This window comes from Dermacentor variabilis, chromosome 1 (assembly GCF_050947875.1).
Source record: "Dermacentor variabilis isolate Ectoservices chromosome 1, ASM5094787v1, whole genome shotgun sequence".
Lineage (NCBI taxonomy): Eukaryota > Metazoa > Arthropoda > Arachnida > Ixodida > Ixodidae > Dermacentor > Dermacentor variabilis.
The window spans coordinates 196,926,796-196,944,474 of record NC_134568.1 but is presented as its reverse complement, the minus strand read 5'-3'; the positions used below and the strand labels follow the sequence as shown (position 1 = coordinate 196,944,474).

The 17,679-nt window shown below is 46.7% G+C and overlaps 1 long non-coding RNA gene across 1 annotated transcript; it reads right to left on the bottom strand.

Annotated features, from left to right (window-relative positions):
* Nucleotides 1–2,368: 2,368 nt before the first annotated feature.
* On the bottom strand, nucleotides 2,369–4,372 carry LOC142572675 (uncharacterized). Its single transcript, XR_012826122.1, has 4 exons — nucleotides 3,672–4,372; nucleotides 3,317–3,537; nucleotides 3,188–3,243; nucleotides 2,369–2,617 (listed from the first exon to the last, which is right to left on the bottom strand). It is a non-coding gene; the product is annotated as an uncharacterized LOC142572675 (long non-coding RNA).
* Between the last annotated feature and the right edge of the window lie 13,307 nt (nucleotides 4,373–17,679).

The following is a 17,679-nucleotide window of genomic DNA, read 5'->3' as shown; positions in this document are numbered from 1 at the left end:
GGCTGTCCTTGCAGCCTGCGGCTTCCTCGCTGGTTCCTGGCGACGTTGGCGTTGTCTTCCGCCTTCGGGCTCGGGTCACGGCTTTGTGAGGGCGTTCGGTACATGAATACCCAGCACCTCCACCAGATGTCACGTAGTAGTGACGGTGAAGAAAGCGCTCACCCGTAAAAGATAAACAAGTCCACGTGTCAGTATGACTCTGCTTAGGTACTACGGACAAGATTCTTAGCTTGCGTTGTATATACGTTTGTCCCTGTGCGTGCCAGCATTGCGGAGTGGGGTCGAGTTTGTTTACGCTCGGGCGCTGGCTGCCGGCGCGGTGAAATAGGTGAAGCAGCAGGACGCACTATTTGGCGACCGCTGTATCGGACAGACTAGAGTTTTAGAATAGGGGTCCCAATAGCTTGGGGCCCCAAAGAGCTTTGCGGGTGTTAGCGTTGGGGCACGTAGGAGTGAAGAGTTTTAGAATAGGGTTTTGCGTTTGCGGATAGCGTCTTGCGCTGACAGCGCCACTACGGCGTCAAAGAAAAGCTATTAGAAATAATTAAATAAAATATACCATTTTATGATAGGAATAAAAATTTTGGCTTTCGTGTATTCGCCTTTAATTACAATTTAGAGGTTATTCTGTAAGCAGCAAACAATTAGTTGCGCTTAGTTTTGAGCAAACCAACTTTACTAGCCTTCACCAGCCAAGCTTAGCCGTGTTAGGCCTACGAGCCATAAAATCCACAATCGAATTCAAAATCAGTGGCGTCTAATGAGTCAATCTTCATAACACACGCTAGTTGAGAGAAAGCGATAACCGCAGTCACTTCTCCTAGCTTGCGAACTTCCCGCGTTACCGCGAATCGAACCCAGTTCAGGAGTGAAGAGTTTTAGAATAGGGCTTTGCGTTTGCCGATAGCGTTTTGTACTGACAGCACCACTACGGCGTCAAAGAAAAGCTATTATAAATGACTAAATAAAATATACCATTTTATGATAGGAATAGTAATTTTGACTTGCGTGTATTCATGTTTAATTACAATTTAGAGGTTATTCTGTAAGCAACAAACAATTCGTTGCGATTAGTTTTGAGCAAACCAACTTTACGTGCCTTAATTCACCAGCCAAGCTTAGCCGTGTTAGGCCTACGAGCCATAAAATACACAATCGAATTCGGAGTCGGCGTCGTCTAATGAATCAATCTTCATAACACACGCTAGTTGAGAGAAAGCGATAACCGCAGTCACTTCTCCTAGCTTGCGAACTTCACGTGTTACCACGAATCGATCCCAGTTTGGTGCTAGGTTAGAGCTGTCGCTTCGATGGGTGCTGCCATATTTGCTGACGCAAAGCTTTTGGGACCGCTGTTTGGGCTCTCGCTAAATCGGTGAAATAGCGTTCCCAACGCAAAACCCAAACGCACTTTGCGTCTCGCGCATGCGCAGTGGCTTCGACGCTATTTCTTTGGGGCCCCAAAACGATTGGGGCCCCTATTCTAAAACTCTCTAGTAGAGAGTTTTAGAATAGGGGCCTGCGACGCTCGTGGCTAGGTCAGTCATGCCGGATCATAGCCTTATCGCGCCTTGCGGCGATGTACCTTCAAAATAACATCACAGATATTTCCGTGGGAGAAGTAGGGACCGTAGTAGAGGCCAGGCCGCATATATTGAAAGTCTAAAAGGCAGAGCGCCTTAGCAACCGCGATTGAACGCAAGTGGCTCAAAAGCCGCCGGTAACGCTGGACGCCCCTGCAACCGCTATGAGAATACGTTGCGCTACCCCCCCAAGCAGCAGAAAGTCCCCGTTACAAAATCGGCCCAACTTCGGCACCCGATGAGGGGGGGGGGGGGGGTCGATACTTCGTAACCCAAGCAGCAGAAAGTCCCCGTCACAAAATCGGCCCGACGTCTCTGGCCGACTGCAAAACGGTGTGCCCGACCTCGGCGCCCGATGGAGGGCCGGTATCGGGGATTGACACTGGCCTCACGTCTAGCGACCATCGGCAAGTGACTTAGGCCCGACCACTGCAGCCGACGTGGCCGAGTGCACACATGCACTCGAGCCGACTACGACCTTCCGTAAGCACCGGTTTGCCGTTGGCCATCGGCTGGGTGCGGACGTTTTTATTTTTTTATTATATTAAAAAAACACGTCAGGTTTTTCTTCTTTTGCTGCGTGTTGCATTTTCATGTCAATGATATACAGTTTATTAGAGGCATTTAACTCGCGCTGACAATTAATATACGCGATCTGCGCATAATTCACATGTGAAACATAATTAAACGCCACTAATTATTATCTGTACTCGTTATAGTATAAGTACGTAACACGCAACAAGAGAAACACGTTAACGCAACGTTTTGTCCTTTTAGGTGTTTATTTAATTTGCAACCATAAAATACATCAATTTGTTCATGCAGCAATGTTAACAATTTGCAAGCAGTCTTTGTTCACTCAAACAGTATGATGCAGCTAAAGGACAGCGCTGGTCTGCTGTGAGAGTTTCATACTGCCTGGGAGGCGCTTTTTCAGCCGTTTCCATGTTCTTGGCTCTGAACGGTACAGTATATCTGGCATTTCTCTGTCCCCGTCGAGAGTGAAGCTTGGATAGTTACAGTGCTCTTACAAACTGAAACAAACGAACAAAAAAATAATATAATAATGAATACTTCTGTGAACCATGCAGATGATTTAGTGGACTTTTTCACATTTGTGTGCAAGAAATCCTGATCCTGGCACAGCCACAGACAAAATTATTATTTCGTCGTTGCACATGCATGTAATAAACATATACTGTGCACTTTCAGTGAAAATTAGTGCGTTCAACTTCTGCGACGTGATTCACGCTTTAGAACTGCCCAAGAAAACACGAGGACAGGAAGGATCGATTCACTGGCTTGGTTCTGAATATCGTTGCAAAAAATATACATCCAGGGAGCGCGATAAATGAATACGACAACACATGGCATGCACAGACAAAATAGCATGCAGACTGCCACGAGATCAAAGGTTCACATAACGTCGAGACTGCGGTGGCAAAGTTTTACACGTAAACTATGAAAATGCGACAACAGAACAATTGAAGAACAACCTGCTTATCGGTTGTCCGCTGTGTTTCACGTACGTGTTTTTTTGTCCGATGTTCCTAGATCTACTCTAGTCCACATGCGGAGAAGTGCCACACACAATCCATTCTTACCTGCAATGCACCGGACGTATATCGTACATCACTTATTTAGAGTTTTGTTTTTTCATCTGTGGGAAGGAACAAAAGCGACTTCGAATTAATTATGAATTTTCCGCAATGACAACCAGACAAGCGTCTTACCTGATTTCTTCCCGAATGGTGATAACAGTTCCTAGCGTAGCAGGTCATTCGCACACTATGCTTCAATTTAAGCAGTGTCGTTCCAGAGTAGAGAAAAATCAAGGAAAATACAAGACGAAAAAATAATATTAGAAATATAAACATGAAAGTACGTCTCACATTTCCCTGTCCCAACTCTCGAACGCTAGATCCGTCCTCATATAAAGCGTTTTTTTTTCTTCCTGTCAGAAAAAAATAAACACAAAAAACAAGGAGCTCATACGTTGCAAAACCATTTGCGCAATACAAAGCTAGTTTTGTTCACTTGACAAAGGCGGTCATGCACTACACAACGTGAAATTAAAATGCCACTTACGAGTACGCATATCTTGCACGGCGAGACACGGCGGCCCCATTCCATGGGGCTTGCGCTCTTCTTGTCCATGTTACTTTGTGTAGTTTGCGTTTATATGCGCAGTCCATGATAACAGAAATGGACCAACTAGTGTACCAAGCTCCTCGAGACGCGAAAGAAGCTGGCATCCAGAGCTAGCATTTGGAATGAACTCGTGTCCCTGCCAGCGCCCCCGCGAGCAGGCGGCGTTTCGCCTGACGAAGAAAAAATAGCAAAGAAAGCCCCGCTTCGCTTTCTCGCCTTGTCCTCGTTGGTGGGAAATGATACTGACGGAGGGAATCGCCCGTCCCTGCTTTCCAGGAAGCTTTTCATTCCTTATAGGAGAGGGAGATGCAACAGCACAAGACGACCGCGCTTCCCCATACTTTTCCTTTTTCTTCTTTTTTGCTTCTTTCGCTGTTTCCTTCTTGGTGTGTGTTGTGCGCGTGCGTGCATAATGAAAACCTGCGATCTAGATTTTGCAGGGATTGGTAGCTCTATACGAATATGTATATAGCTAATATATATAATATTTTTGACCTCTTCAATGCGTCATACAGTATTTTGGGTGCTATGTATGTTACCACGTATGTTCTGTTTTTCTTTTTGTGAATATTGTCTAAATATTGTTTAATCTTGTTTTGTTTTCTTTTGTTCTTGCTCATTATTGTATAACTGTTACACTGTGCAATTCCTTTTGTTTTAAAAGTCTTGCTGTGACGCTGCCAAGCGAAAGGGGGCTGCGGCTTTGTCAAGCTGTATCAGACAGCGTTTTCTGCGACTCCGCTGTCTGTACCTTTACAAGGCAGAAATAACTAATTTGAATTTTAATAAATATTCATCTTCAATGCATCGCGTATATATGTTCACTGAGTTCAATATGTGCGTGCATGTATGCACAGTCAATACGCCTTCCAGCAGCTTTTGACGAAAATGGTAGATATGCCTCACAGGAGACGGCGCTTGAAGAAAACACTCATGATATACCATGAATTTATTAATTCTTAACTGCTTGATTGTTGAATGTCACTAGTTCATTGAGCAAAAATTGGAAGAGTTTGATCTAACTCTAGTTCTTCCCAATCAAATCCACGTCGACAGCAGAAATGCTCCATTTTATGATTTACATTGATTGGCATGCAGCCTTAACTATTCTTAGACGAATCGACAATAGCTACAAAAATGGCAGATTTTGACATCTCTTCACAATTCGGCTTCGTATAATCGCTTCATTCACCCTCCCCAGTGAAAACATCCAACCGAAATGTTTTCCTAGAACTGTACAGTCCGCGAGTCGCCTGCGCTTATGTCGTCTGACGATTTTTACTGGGATGCAACAGGGCCGTTTGCAATTAACACGCCGTTCGCGAACAATTTTGTTTGACTCTTTCCGCTGTGCAGATGACTATTACGAGAACTATCTAACGCAATGTCCACTTGATTAAATTTTGCTCCCCGTTATATAGTTAATTTCTCGATAGTTTACCTAGAAAAAAAGCAATAATGAAGGATATAATAGTGTTACAAACATATCCGTTTTCGAAGTATTGAAATCTTGTGGTTTTTGGTAAAGGAAATGTAATACTTCCGCGATATGCATCTTCTTGCGAGTTGCACACTGGTCACTACGTACTCTTGCTCTCATAATAGTGGTCGTTGCATGCGCACCCGCATATATGGCGAAAATAAATTTGGTTCTGATTCCATAATTCACTCTAATTACTAGAGTTCGATCAGTCCAGAACAAAACACAGAACCATCTTTAGCCGGAAGCTGATCTAACTGCCAGATGAACTGTCACTAACGTCTTTATGTGATGGTTGCTGTTTTTCCTCGTGTGATGAACCGCCGTCATCGCTTTTGCATAGGTGGTATATATTCCGTCATTATATATATTCGTCTGTCACTATTTGTTACGCAAAAGCAACAACAACAAAAAATTGCTGCCTCACTTCTTCAAAGCACTGCGCATCCTGTCGGAACGCATTGGCCCGTGTGAACGCATGGCCTGAAGGCTCAATTTCAAAGTGTCGTTAAATTGCTGCCTGAGCCACTCGTGAAGACTTTTCGTGCCACGTTACTTTATTATGCTCGCTTTTCTTGTGAACGATGACAGGACATTAAATTTGGCGGCCTCTGCAAGGCAAAGCTGCATCAACACAGCTTCTTAAATATACGAATTGGCTCAGCGGCTGTCGGACAGTGTGCATGGTCCCTTGTGGCACGTCACTAAAAACCAATTAAACACTTAGCGTATATGCACAAAATGACGCGACCACTAATATAACGTGAGAGGGGACTTTCGGTCTCACAAATAACTATATATATACATATATATATTACACGAAGTGATGCCGCAAGGAAACAGGAAACGATGTATAAAAGCGGGCGCTCGCAAGGCGCAATTTATTCCTCGTTACTTGCGAACTGCCGTCGCAAAATGCCGTGAACGGACGAGTGCCTGCACAATTACTCGTTGTTACTGCTGACTTCTTTGTCACCGTCGGCGATGACGGTTTCTTCCCCCCATGCGACCAAAGTTATTCGACAGGCAGCACATCAGAAATACCCGTAATAGAATCGAATACGGCGAAGGCACTGTGCGACGATTCTCCGGGCGACTTCGAAGGTCGCTCGCTTGGCGCGCCTGCACATCACCGCCGATCGTCTTGCCCAAGGTTTCGATTAATACGCCGTAACCATATTGATGCGGCACTAAGAGCGTTTCAAACCGGGAGGATAAAGGCGGCGCGAAATGAACAGTGAGAACTCCCAGCTCGCGAGCTTTTGCGCACGGTGAAATGTCAGCGCGTTAGATAAAGTAAAAGAAAAATAGCACACGTTATGTTCATGTCACGAACCCGAATATAATGCGAGGCGCATTCCAAGGCTCGAAATTTCGGGGAAAGAACTCGCGCTATATTCGTGCAAATATATTAAGTGCTTATCTCTCGTGTATCGCCTCTTCTCTGGCTCACGTGCTCTCACACTGCACAACCTCTCCTATAGCCGGTGACACTGGTACCAGCAAGTAAAGAACACCTCCTTTTATAGCAATGTTATTTAATTATTTCAATGGTCAACTTACGCCAGCATTCAGGCACTCCAGCTACGTGTGTCTCTGTGCGTGGTTGTACCCATTCGCTACATTATGTCATTAATTACAAACGCTCACTTAGGTGTAAACCTCGTTTATGCATTATGATATATGTCTTTATCAATTAGACGTTATTTCGGATATTCGGTGGTCTCGATTTGTCACGTAAGTGCATCATAGCCCCATATAAAAACCAGAAAACATGTATATTCGAACGCGGAAACCGAAAGTTCGATCACCTCAAACGACTGTTTTTTTTTCTTTTTTTTTTTTTACTGTACGTGCCAGCTAGAAGAAGTGCAGGATATCTACCGAACGTTCATACATAAAATATCCACAATGAGTCTTCCGACGGATGCGGTTTCGTGTACTGAGGGAGTACATGCATGAGTCATATATTCTAATGACGAAGTTTTATTTTAGATGAAAGCTATAGGTTACGTGGGCGCCTGCATGCAGCGCGCAGTCTGCCATTTGGGAAGTGTTGCCATTGTCCAGAAGGCCTTTCCTCTTGCGCAATAGCGATATATGAAAGCGTTATACGTGAAAACGTATAAAGTTGACAGCAGCAATTTATGGACAAGAAAAAAGAAACCTATATAATATTGCCTAATGTAAGCCTTTACATGTTTTCAGCCAGAAACTTATAACTATATTAGGCAAAGCTGTATAGGTAAAACTATACTGATTAAAAAAATATTACATTTAAACTGTACATTTGTTGCGTCGCACTATAGCGTATGCATCCATGTTAATTCTTCCGCATGCAAGTGCTTTTGTGGTGCTGCCTTGGGTGCGTTTCTGAATTTCTCATCTTGGGCTAAGATAGATCGCACCGTTTATTCAAAAGTTACTGACAACAGACACCGCTGGCTTCTCAGCCGCAAGCGCAGCGTACAGCGGCCGAAAAGTTTCCCGCGCTTCTCCGCCTGCCTTCCCTGATTGCGCACCTTTTGTCTTTGTCTTTCTTTTTTTCTTTCCCCTCCTAGCTACATACTGCGGTTACCCGGCCACGCTACTCGGCCTCGGGCTCGGTCCTTCCTTCTTGCCCGCATTCTTCCCCGCCTCTGGACTATATTCCTTTAATTTTTTTTCCCCTTAGTCCGAGTCGCCAGAGAATATATCAGCTTGTCGTTGGAAGTATATAGGCATGCGCGTTTACATTGCTTGTTCGTTCGCGCTCAAATTTCGCAATGAGGTCGCATTCCTTCCTCTTGCATTTTTCACAGTGTTTAATTAGTATCTCTACTTGCCACGGTTCATGCGAAAAAGACACCTCCTACCCAGTCGAACCGAACCAGCTGCGAACGAACCAGTTTAAAAGCAATGCAAAGCGTTTCACCAATGCGGAGAAACAAAAAATGTCGCCTTTTAGCGAAACGTGAGTTGAAACCAAAGCAGCAACACGAGCAAACTTATTAAAAAAAGAATTAAAAAAAAGTCCAGAGTTGCAGTCTTGTGCTTCTGCAGTGTGCATCAGCTGTGGCAGCATGCAAAATGCTTGTTATTATTGTAGTTTATGTACTTAATGCAATACATTTTAAGCTGTCTAGCAACAACAACAACGACAACAAAAAACGTGGAGCCAAAGTTCAGTCGGCAACTAAAGCCGGCCCGATGCATTGCCGGCTTGTCGCACCGACGAGCGTTTGGCGCGCTCGGCGTTCAGTCATTTCTTTCTCTATGGTTCAGTCGTGCTCTGACGGAGGCCCAGCCCATGCGGCCGGCCGTGTGCCGATGTAGCTGGAAGGAGACGTCGGGCCGACTGTTTTCGGAAGTCGGCCAGGTGGCCAGTTAAGCCGGCTGCCGACTATTTCCCAACAATCGGCCAATCATTGGCAGTCGGCTAGGGTTGCTTGGGATCAGATTCTACCGTTTTCCTTCACGAAGCGAAGCGTCTGGCGCGCTGGATAACTGCAGTTCGTCGCGCTGGATAAGCGAAACTTCGCGCCATGCTGACTACTTCGCCTGTCTTGAAGCTTGCTTGGTTATCTGCGCTGCTAAAATTCGGTCTTTTGCACCTACAGTCCCAACGGCAAACCGTGGGAACTAGCGCCGAACACCAGCATATGCAGCCGCCACTTTGTGGGCAACGAGAAAAGCAATTCGGCCAATCACCCCGCGTATGTGCCTACAGTCTTCCCCGCGCCGCGGTCTACAACAGTCCTCTTCCGCCAACCAAAAAGTTGGGAATGCACAACACAGCAAGCAGCAAAAATTGGGAGATGCATAGCAATGTAATTCACAGATCATGCAGCTAAGGGAATGCGCAACACAGCAAGCAGTGAAAAGAGAGATGCATAGCATAATTTACAGACCATGTCTAGGCAATGCACAACGCAGCAAGTAGCAAAAATGAGAGATGCAGTATATAATTTACAGGTCAAGTTCAACATCTCACTTCAGATAATCACTATTAAATGGCAGACCGACATAGCAGCAGGCATGGCTGGTGATTCACGATTCGAGACCCGGCCACAGCGACAATTAACCATTCGACCGGTGCGAAGTGGTGAAGTGACCAGTGTGCAAATGACCACAATTAAATGGTCGGTCTGATTCGGTGACAATTTACTACCCCACTACGAGCCGCACATATTGGAGAGTTAAATGTGCTCATGCTTGACCTCAAACCAGCACGTTCAGGCGGCGCAGCAAGGTAGTATTGATTACAGTACATCGATGTTCGAGCGCTGTCATTAAAAGCTACATCAAGCGAGCAGCGCGATTCGCACGTACGTTATACTGCGAGCTCATGTGCATTGCATCAGGTATTTATCAGTTGCTAAAGGGACAGATGGCCGCTACTACAGCGCAGGCATAACTACTTGTCTAGCGGCACGCAGTCAACAAGATTGCAGGAGGCCCGCCGTTTCGCGGCATGTCGAAAGACCGCTGCCGTCGCAGCGCGTACTATCGAGGAGTTCGTACATCGCGGCATGCTGAAAGACCGCTGCCGTCGCGGCGCGTGCCGTCGTGCGCTCGAGCAGTTCCGTACACATGATGTCTGCTTATCGCTGCTGTGAATTCATTTATAGCAAGCATTTCCCCGCGTTTGTGCGCCTGAATCTAGCAGCGTGGAAACCTTACCTGAAGTTCAACTTCGTACGCGACTCGCTTCACTTGCGATTGACACCGCGCTAAAACTTCGCCGCTTATTTCTTTAACGGCGTACAAGTATTCGGCGTTGCATAATTTCTTGCCTTTACGCAGCGTGCCACCCCTGAAAAAATCTTCGGCGCCCCATATTCGCTGCAAGCCGTGGTACAACACAACCGAAATTGGCGGTTCCATGTTCCATATTGTAAACGCTTTCCGAAGCAGACGACCGAGCTTGGTACTACGCAGTTCAGGACAGAGGGCGCTTTTTAGCACCATTATCGCTGGCGACTCAAACATGGCTGGGTGCTCAAAAGCAATTGGCCTCGAGCTCCACCACTGGAAAAGCTGGCGCCACCGTCGGCGTGACGTGCTAGGAGGGATCACGTGGACGTAGCGGCCGCGTCGGCTGCTTCGGGCGCGCCGAAGCGAGCTGAAAACGAGAGTTTAAATTCCCTCGTACGCTGCGGTCCTCATTTAGTGGCGAGATTTTCCCGCTTCGAGTGTCTCCTTTACAACGCTTGAAAGCACTACAATAGGTAGTGGCTGCCTTTGAAGGCGCACAACATGGTAGGCTACTGCTCGGTGCCACAATGCCGGACGCACGCAACGGAGCACGGTGTCAGCCTTATTCACACGTAGCCGCAGGACAATAAGCTGTGTGAAGCTTGGCTCGCGAAACATAAAACCGGCAAACAGTCATCGGCTACAACTCGGGTATGCAGCAAGCACAGACGCGAGGAAGATTTCTGCTACGGCGCCCGGTCTGCGATGTTCTGAAAATGTGCACTGAGACGCTCGCCCGAGTCCGCTGCCCGACTAATGTCATGACGGTTTGGTCTATGAACTTGTCGATGCTATAGAAACTGGCAAGTTCAGTGGAGTGGAAAGGCAGCGGTAAGAAGCACATTTAAAAAAAGCATGGCATATGGTCATGTTTGTGTTATGAATTAATTCACTGGATTACAAAAAAAGAGCAGCGGGGAATTGCACGCTGAGAACACCGATAAACATACAGTGCGACGCAACTCGAGAAATAGTATTGAAAGGTCAAAGAATTTAGAAGAAATAAAAGATTGAATCGTCGCGACGGCACATCACAGTCCCCGTAGGCGTCGAAGTCTCTACAATGAAATTATTTTTGAACAGCTCTGATAGCGCCCACGCAACAATGGTTGCTTGTATACTGTCAAATGCTCATATTCTGCGGCCTAAAGTTCATGGCGCGGTGCGAGAACGTGCGCGCGGAGAAAGCGAAACAGTGCGCGGACAAGCATGCAGACGCGCAGTCGGTCGCTGCGAATCTGCGCGATCGCTGCATTGAAGCTTCATTCTATTACGATCCATTTAGTGATACAAACACTATAAAAACATATTTCAGATAGTTTGCTCTCAGCGTTTACCTACCTTTCACGCAAGAAGCCGGTTCGGGAGACTCCATCGCGGCGACCGCGCGCAGTGGCGTTCACTGTACGTATACGGTAAAGAGATAGCGTCTATAAACGATTGTGTGCTTTCAGTTTGCCCAAGATTATTGTTTAGAAAGTATGAAACTTATCTAGTTTCGAAAGTACTCACAGAAATGTCCGGGAGAGCTCGCGCGTGGTGTTTTCAGTGAGCGCCGACAGCAAAACCTATGAGGAGCGCGTCACGTGATCCCTCATAATACGCCAGCGAGGCGCTTCCGATAGATGGCGACTCCGTAACTCCTCGCCGCCAATAGTGGAGAGGGTGAAAGACGACAAAAGAGTGGCGGTAGGGACATTTCCAGTGCGGACACTGAGTTCTGTCATGGAGCGAGCAAAAGAAAAGCTCACGGAAAATGCCCACGTGCGCAACCTTGTCGTAGTAGCAGGTGGGCTAAATGACGTCCTACGCAGGAAGCGTGTTTCTATTTACGCCCAAGCCCAGCGCTCGACCGCTGCGCCACCACGCGCCGCTCGCGTGTACCACGTTTCTAGGTACTTTTTCCCCGAAGCGTCGCGGCGAGCGCCCTAGATCCTTGTAGGTACTTGGTGGGACTACGGAAATGTTACGCCTGGGCGCACCTGGTCGGCGGAAACGTGGATGGAGGGGCTTTTAATCTGCTCACCCAGCTACAGTTTACTAGAATACTAGTTCACTGTAACCCAGCTGTCGCTAAAAGAAAATAGGTTTTTCAAAACAAGCCGCATAGGCTGTTTCGAAATAAGAGTTTCTTGCGGTAGCTGACGCAGTACCGGAGGAAATTTTTCGGTTTGGATAAGGGTATAAAGGGATGTGATAAGAAGTTGGTCGTGGTGTGCGAGGCGCTTCGATCTACAAAAGCTGGGATAATCGTGGGGCATGGAGGGTTTCTCGCACCACGTCATCGCTGCGCTCAAGCTTCCTTTCCTTTTTGACATCACTATATCTCTTCCAGCAGAAACAATAGTAAGGCACTCGCGCCATACACGATGCATATTACACGTCCAGGAACAAGAAAAAAAATCACGCAGAAACTCCTCTGGGAGTCAGACTATGCGTATTTATAACCAGCGTAAGTATTATGCCACTAGCTCATCTCCGCGCAGCCCGGTGTCATTACCAATGTTACGTAACTTGATTAGGCCATTACTAACGACAGCTCGTAGTATAGTATAGCGTAGTATAGTATAGCGTAGTATAGTATAGCGTAGTATAGTATAACGTAGTATAGCCTTCTGAGCCGTTTCCTTTTTTTTCCTTTTTTTTCTTTGAAAGAAGTCCTATTAGGGTTATTATAATTACACGAAGGTATTTCGCCCTCGCCAGTAGCAGTACTTGAGATAGCTATTCCGGCGGCTAGCTTCCCACGCTATGCGTGCCGCCCTCGCACCTGTTTAAGCTTTTCCTAGACGCTAGAGCTATACTATGCCCGCGCAACCTTGAGCGATCGGAAAGCGCGTTTTCCACTCTTGGCCGGCGGAGAGGGGAGGCTTCGTTCCGGCCGCGAAGCTCTCCACATCTCAGTAAGGTGCCTGGTGGTAGTCTCGTGCTGACGATGCCCTCTCGGTGAGCGCATATTTTCCCCCTCATCTTTTAAGAGATTCAATACATACAAGCATTTGTCTCGCAAACCAGATTTATTTCAAGGGAATTTTCCACGTCTCAATAATTTCTCTCGTCGTATCCGAGTGCTGATTGCCGTGTTATAGTTTGTTAACGAAGCTTCCCCTCAAGTCTAAATATTTTAAGGCAGTTTTCCTAGTCTCTAAAGCCGCTCGAGTTCACGCTGCTCCTCTGGCGGTCATTTTTCCAAGAAATTATGCCTTCCAACCACTTGGAATAGACTATCGCGGACATCAGTCCCTTTCCACGTAAGTATGAGGCTCGGAGCAGGAGCTATGGCGCTTGAAAGTAACGTGGGGCCTGACGAACCAACCGACTGAGCTATCTTTCCGGGAAACATCCAAGGGTCACGAGTTCAAATCACCTCTTATGTTCTTTTTTTTTCCCCCAATTTTTTTCTTTCTTTTTCTTTTTAATGTCTTTTCTTTTATTTTATCACTGTACGGGAACCCTCCTTCAAAAAAAAAAAGATATATATGGTCAGTTATATATGGCCACACATGTGCAGGTCATAAATACCAGGTTCTCTAGCCGAGTGCCATCCGTGCGGTATAACCGAGCTCAGATTGGTCCACCTTGATGATCAAATAGGGCACCACTGTAGGTGAAATGAGGCGCACAACTCCTGCGGGACCCACTGTGGTTGCTCAGTGGCTATGGTGTTATACTGCTGAGCACGAGGTCGCGGGATCGAATCCCGGCCACGGCGGCCGAATTTCGATGGGGGCGAAATGCGAAAACACCCGTGTACTTAGAATTAGGTGCACGTTAAAGAACCCCAGGTGGTCGAAATTTCCGGAGTCCTCCACTACGGCGTGCCTCATAATCAGAAAGTGGTTTTGTCATGTAAAACCCCGTAATATCATTTTTAATTTAACTCCTGCGGGGACGGTAGAGTATCCGCCTTCCGTGCAAGAGGACCGTGGTTCAAATCCCGGTGCCGCGCAATTCTCCACCGGAAAATACAAAAAAAAACGTGTGTTTAGAAAAATCGCAAACAGGCCTAGAGTGCGGCCTGATCCCGGTGACCAGAACCGGTAACGCACTCTCTCACCAGAGCAAGATTGGCCACCCTGGTGCAGTACTTGGCCACAACCTCCTATATGAATACAACAATCAAACCCCGGCCCTCAGTCCCCAGCAGCCGCGAAGCAACTGACCACGGCGGCGGTCAGATCTGTGACGCTGCAGAGGGTGCTAAGAATACCTGGCTCCGGACAGGCCGCCATTGGAATCTGAACCTGGCAACGTTTAACGTTAGAACGCTATCTAGTGAGGCGAGTCTAGCAGTGTTATTGGAGGAATTAGAGGGTAGTAAATGGGATATAATAGGGCTCAGTGAGGTTAGGAGGACAAAAGAAGCATATACAGTGCTAAAAAGCGGGCATGTACTGTGTTACCGGGGCTTAGCGGAGAGACGAGAACTAGGAGTCGGATTCCTGATTAATAAGGAAATAGCTGGTAACATACAGGAATTCTATAGCATTAACGAGAGGGTGGCAGGTCTTGTTGTGAAACTTAATAAGAAGTACAAATTGAAGGTGGTACAAGTCTATGCCCCTACATGCAGTCATGATGACCAGGAAGTCGAAAGCTTTTATGAAGACGTGGAATCGGCGATGGGTAAAGTCAAAACAAAATACACTATACTGATGGGCGACTTCAATGCCAGGGTAGGCAAGAAGCAGGCTGGAGACAAGTCAGTGGGGGAATATGGCATAGGCTCTAGGAATAGCAGAGGAGAATTATTAGTAGAGTTTGCAGAACAGAATAATATGCGGATAACGAACACCTTTTTCCGCAAGCGGGTTAGTCGAAAGTGGACGTGGAGGAGCCCGAATGGTGAGACTAGAAATGAAATCGACTGCATACTCTGCGCGAACCCTGGCATCATACAAGATGTAGACGTGCTCGGCAAGGTACGCTGCAGAGACCATAGGATGGTAAGAACTCGAATTAGCCTAGACTTGAGGAGGGAGCGGAAGAAACTGGTACACAAGAAGCCAATCAATGAGTTAGCGGTAAGAGGGAAACTAGAGGAATTCCGGATCAAGCTACAGAACAGGTATTCGGCTTTAACTCAGGAAGATGACCTTAGTGTTGAAGCAATGAACGACAATCTCATGGGCATCATTAAGGAGTGCGCAATAGAAGTCGGTGGTAACGCCGTTAGACAGGAAACCAGTAAGCTATCGCAGGAGACGAAAGATCTGATCAAGAAACGCCAATGTATGAAAGCCTCTAACCCTACAGCTAGAATAGAACTGGCAGAACTTTCTAAGTTAATCAACAAGCGTAAGACAGCGGACATCAGGAACTATAATATGGATAGAATTGAACAGGCTCTCAGGAACGGAGGAAGCCTAAAAACAGTGAAGAAGAAACTAGGAATAGGCAAGAATCAGATGTGTGCGTTAAGAGACAAAGCCGGCAATATCGTTACTAATATGGATGAGATAGTTCAACTAAGTGGCTGAGGAGTTGTATAGAGATTTATACAGTACCAGTGGCACCCACGACGATAGTGGAAGAGAGAATAGCCTAGAGGAATTCGAAATCCCACAGGTAACGCCAGAAGAAGTAAAGAAAGCCTTAGGAGCTATGCAAAGGGGGAAGGCAGCTGGGGAGGATCAGGTAACAGCAGATTTGTTGAAGGATGGTGGTCAGATTGTTCTAGAGAAACTGGCCACCCTGTATACGCAATGCCTCATAACCTCGAGCGTACCGGAATCTTGGAAGAACGCTAACATAATCCTAATCCATAAGAAAGGGGACGCCAAAGACTTGAAAAATTATAGACCGATCAGCTTACTGTCCGTTGCCTACAAAGTATTTACTAAGGTAATTGCAAATAGAATCAGGAACACCTTAGACTTCTGTCAACCAAAGGACCAGGCAGGATTCCGTAAAGGCTATCCAACAATAGACCATATTCACACTATCAATCAAGTGATAGAGAAATGTGCAGAATATAACCAACCCTTATATATAGCTTTCATTGATTACGAGAAAGCAGTCGAAACCTCAGCAGTCATGGAGGCATTACGGAATCAGGGTGTAGATGAGCCATATGTAAAAATACTGGAAGATATCTATAGCGGCTCCACAGCCACCGTAGACCTCCACAAAGAAAGCAACAAAATCCCTATAAAGAAAGGCGTCAGACAGGGAGATACGATATCTCCAATGCTATTCACAGCATGTTTACAGGAGGTATTCAGAGGCCTGGAGTGGGAAGAATTGGGGATAAAAGTTGATGGAGAATACCTTAGCAACTTGCGATTCGCTGATGATATTGCCTTGCTTAGTAACTCAGGAGACCAATTGCAGTGCATGCTCACTGACCTGGAGAGGCAAAGCAGAAGGGTGGGTCTGAAAATTAATCTGCAGAAAACTAAAGTATTGTTTAACAGTCTCGGAAGAGAACAGCAGTTTACGATAGGTAGCGAAGCACTGGAAGTGGTAAGGGAATACATCTACTTAGGGCAGGTAGTGACCACGGATCCGGATCATGAGACTGAAATAACCAGAAGAATAAGAATGGGCTGGGGTGCGTTTGGGAGGCATTCTCAAATCATGAACAGCAGGTTGCCACTATCCCTCAATAGAAAAGTATATAATGGCTGTGTCTTACCAGTACTCACCTACGGGGCAGAAACCTGGAGGCTTACAAAAAGGGTTCTACTCAAATTGAGGACGACGCAACGAGCTGTGGAAAGAAGAATGATAGGTGTAACGTTAAGGGATAAGAAAAGAGCAGATTGGGTGAGGGAACAAACGCGAGTTAATGACATCTTAGTTGAAATCAGGAAAAAGAAATGGGCATATGGGCCGGACATGTAATGAGGAGGGAAGATAACCGATGGTCACTAAGGGTTACGGACTGGATTCCAAGGGAAGGGATGCATATAGCAGGGGGCGGCAGAAAGTAAGGTGGGCGGATGACATTAAGACGTTTGCAGGGACAACATGGCCACAATTAGTACATGACCGGGGTAGTTGGAGAAGTATGGGAGAGGCCTTTGCCCTGCAGTGGGCGTAACTAGGCTGATGATGATGATGATGAACGACAGCTCAGTGGCTACACGAACTGGTGCCGACGGCGGCGTAAGGAGCATTGATGACGCAAGCAAAGTACTGCAGGTGGAGGCCCGAGGTGCGCTGATGACGGTTTAGGTCATTATATAAGACGTTATCGCTCTTCAGCGCCTTATTAATCCGCGTGAAACCATTGGAGACGTTTAGCGTGTCCGCTATTCCGGCAAACGGGGATGGTTTGGGGTGATTGCTGGATGGGCGGGGGCAACGTGAACGGCAGGAGCGGTGCAGCCGCTTTGGTGGCGTAGAACTCAACCAGACAAACACAGAGCTAAAATTGCAGTAAGCTACTATATTCTGCTTCGCTGCTGGTGCAAATTTTCAGCAGTGGCGTAATTGTCCACACGAGTACGACGCTGTCCAAAATTTACACCAGCAGCTAAGCAGAATATAGCAATTGGCTCCGTGTTTGTGTGGTTGAGCTTTGCGCCAACAGCTGGCGCCGTCAATCTGGCCGCTCACTTTTACGCCCCCTGTTTGGATCTGACTGCTGGTACGATCTGTTGGGAACTCGGCGCTGACGCCCGTGGTTGTACCTGGGTCGCAAGCCCCAAGGGTAGCGTTGGCCTGGCGGCCTGGGGTACAATTCGAAGCATCCGAAGGTCCCGGCAAAGCATGAGTCGACTG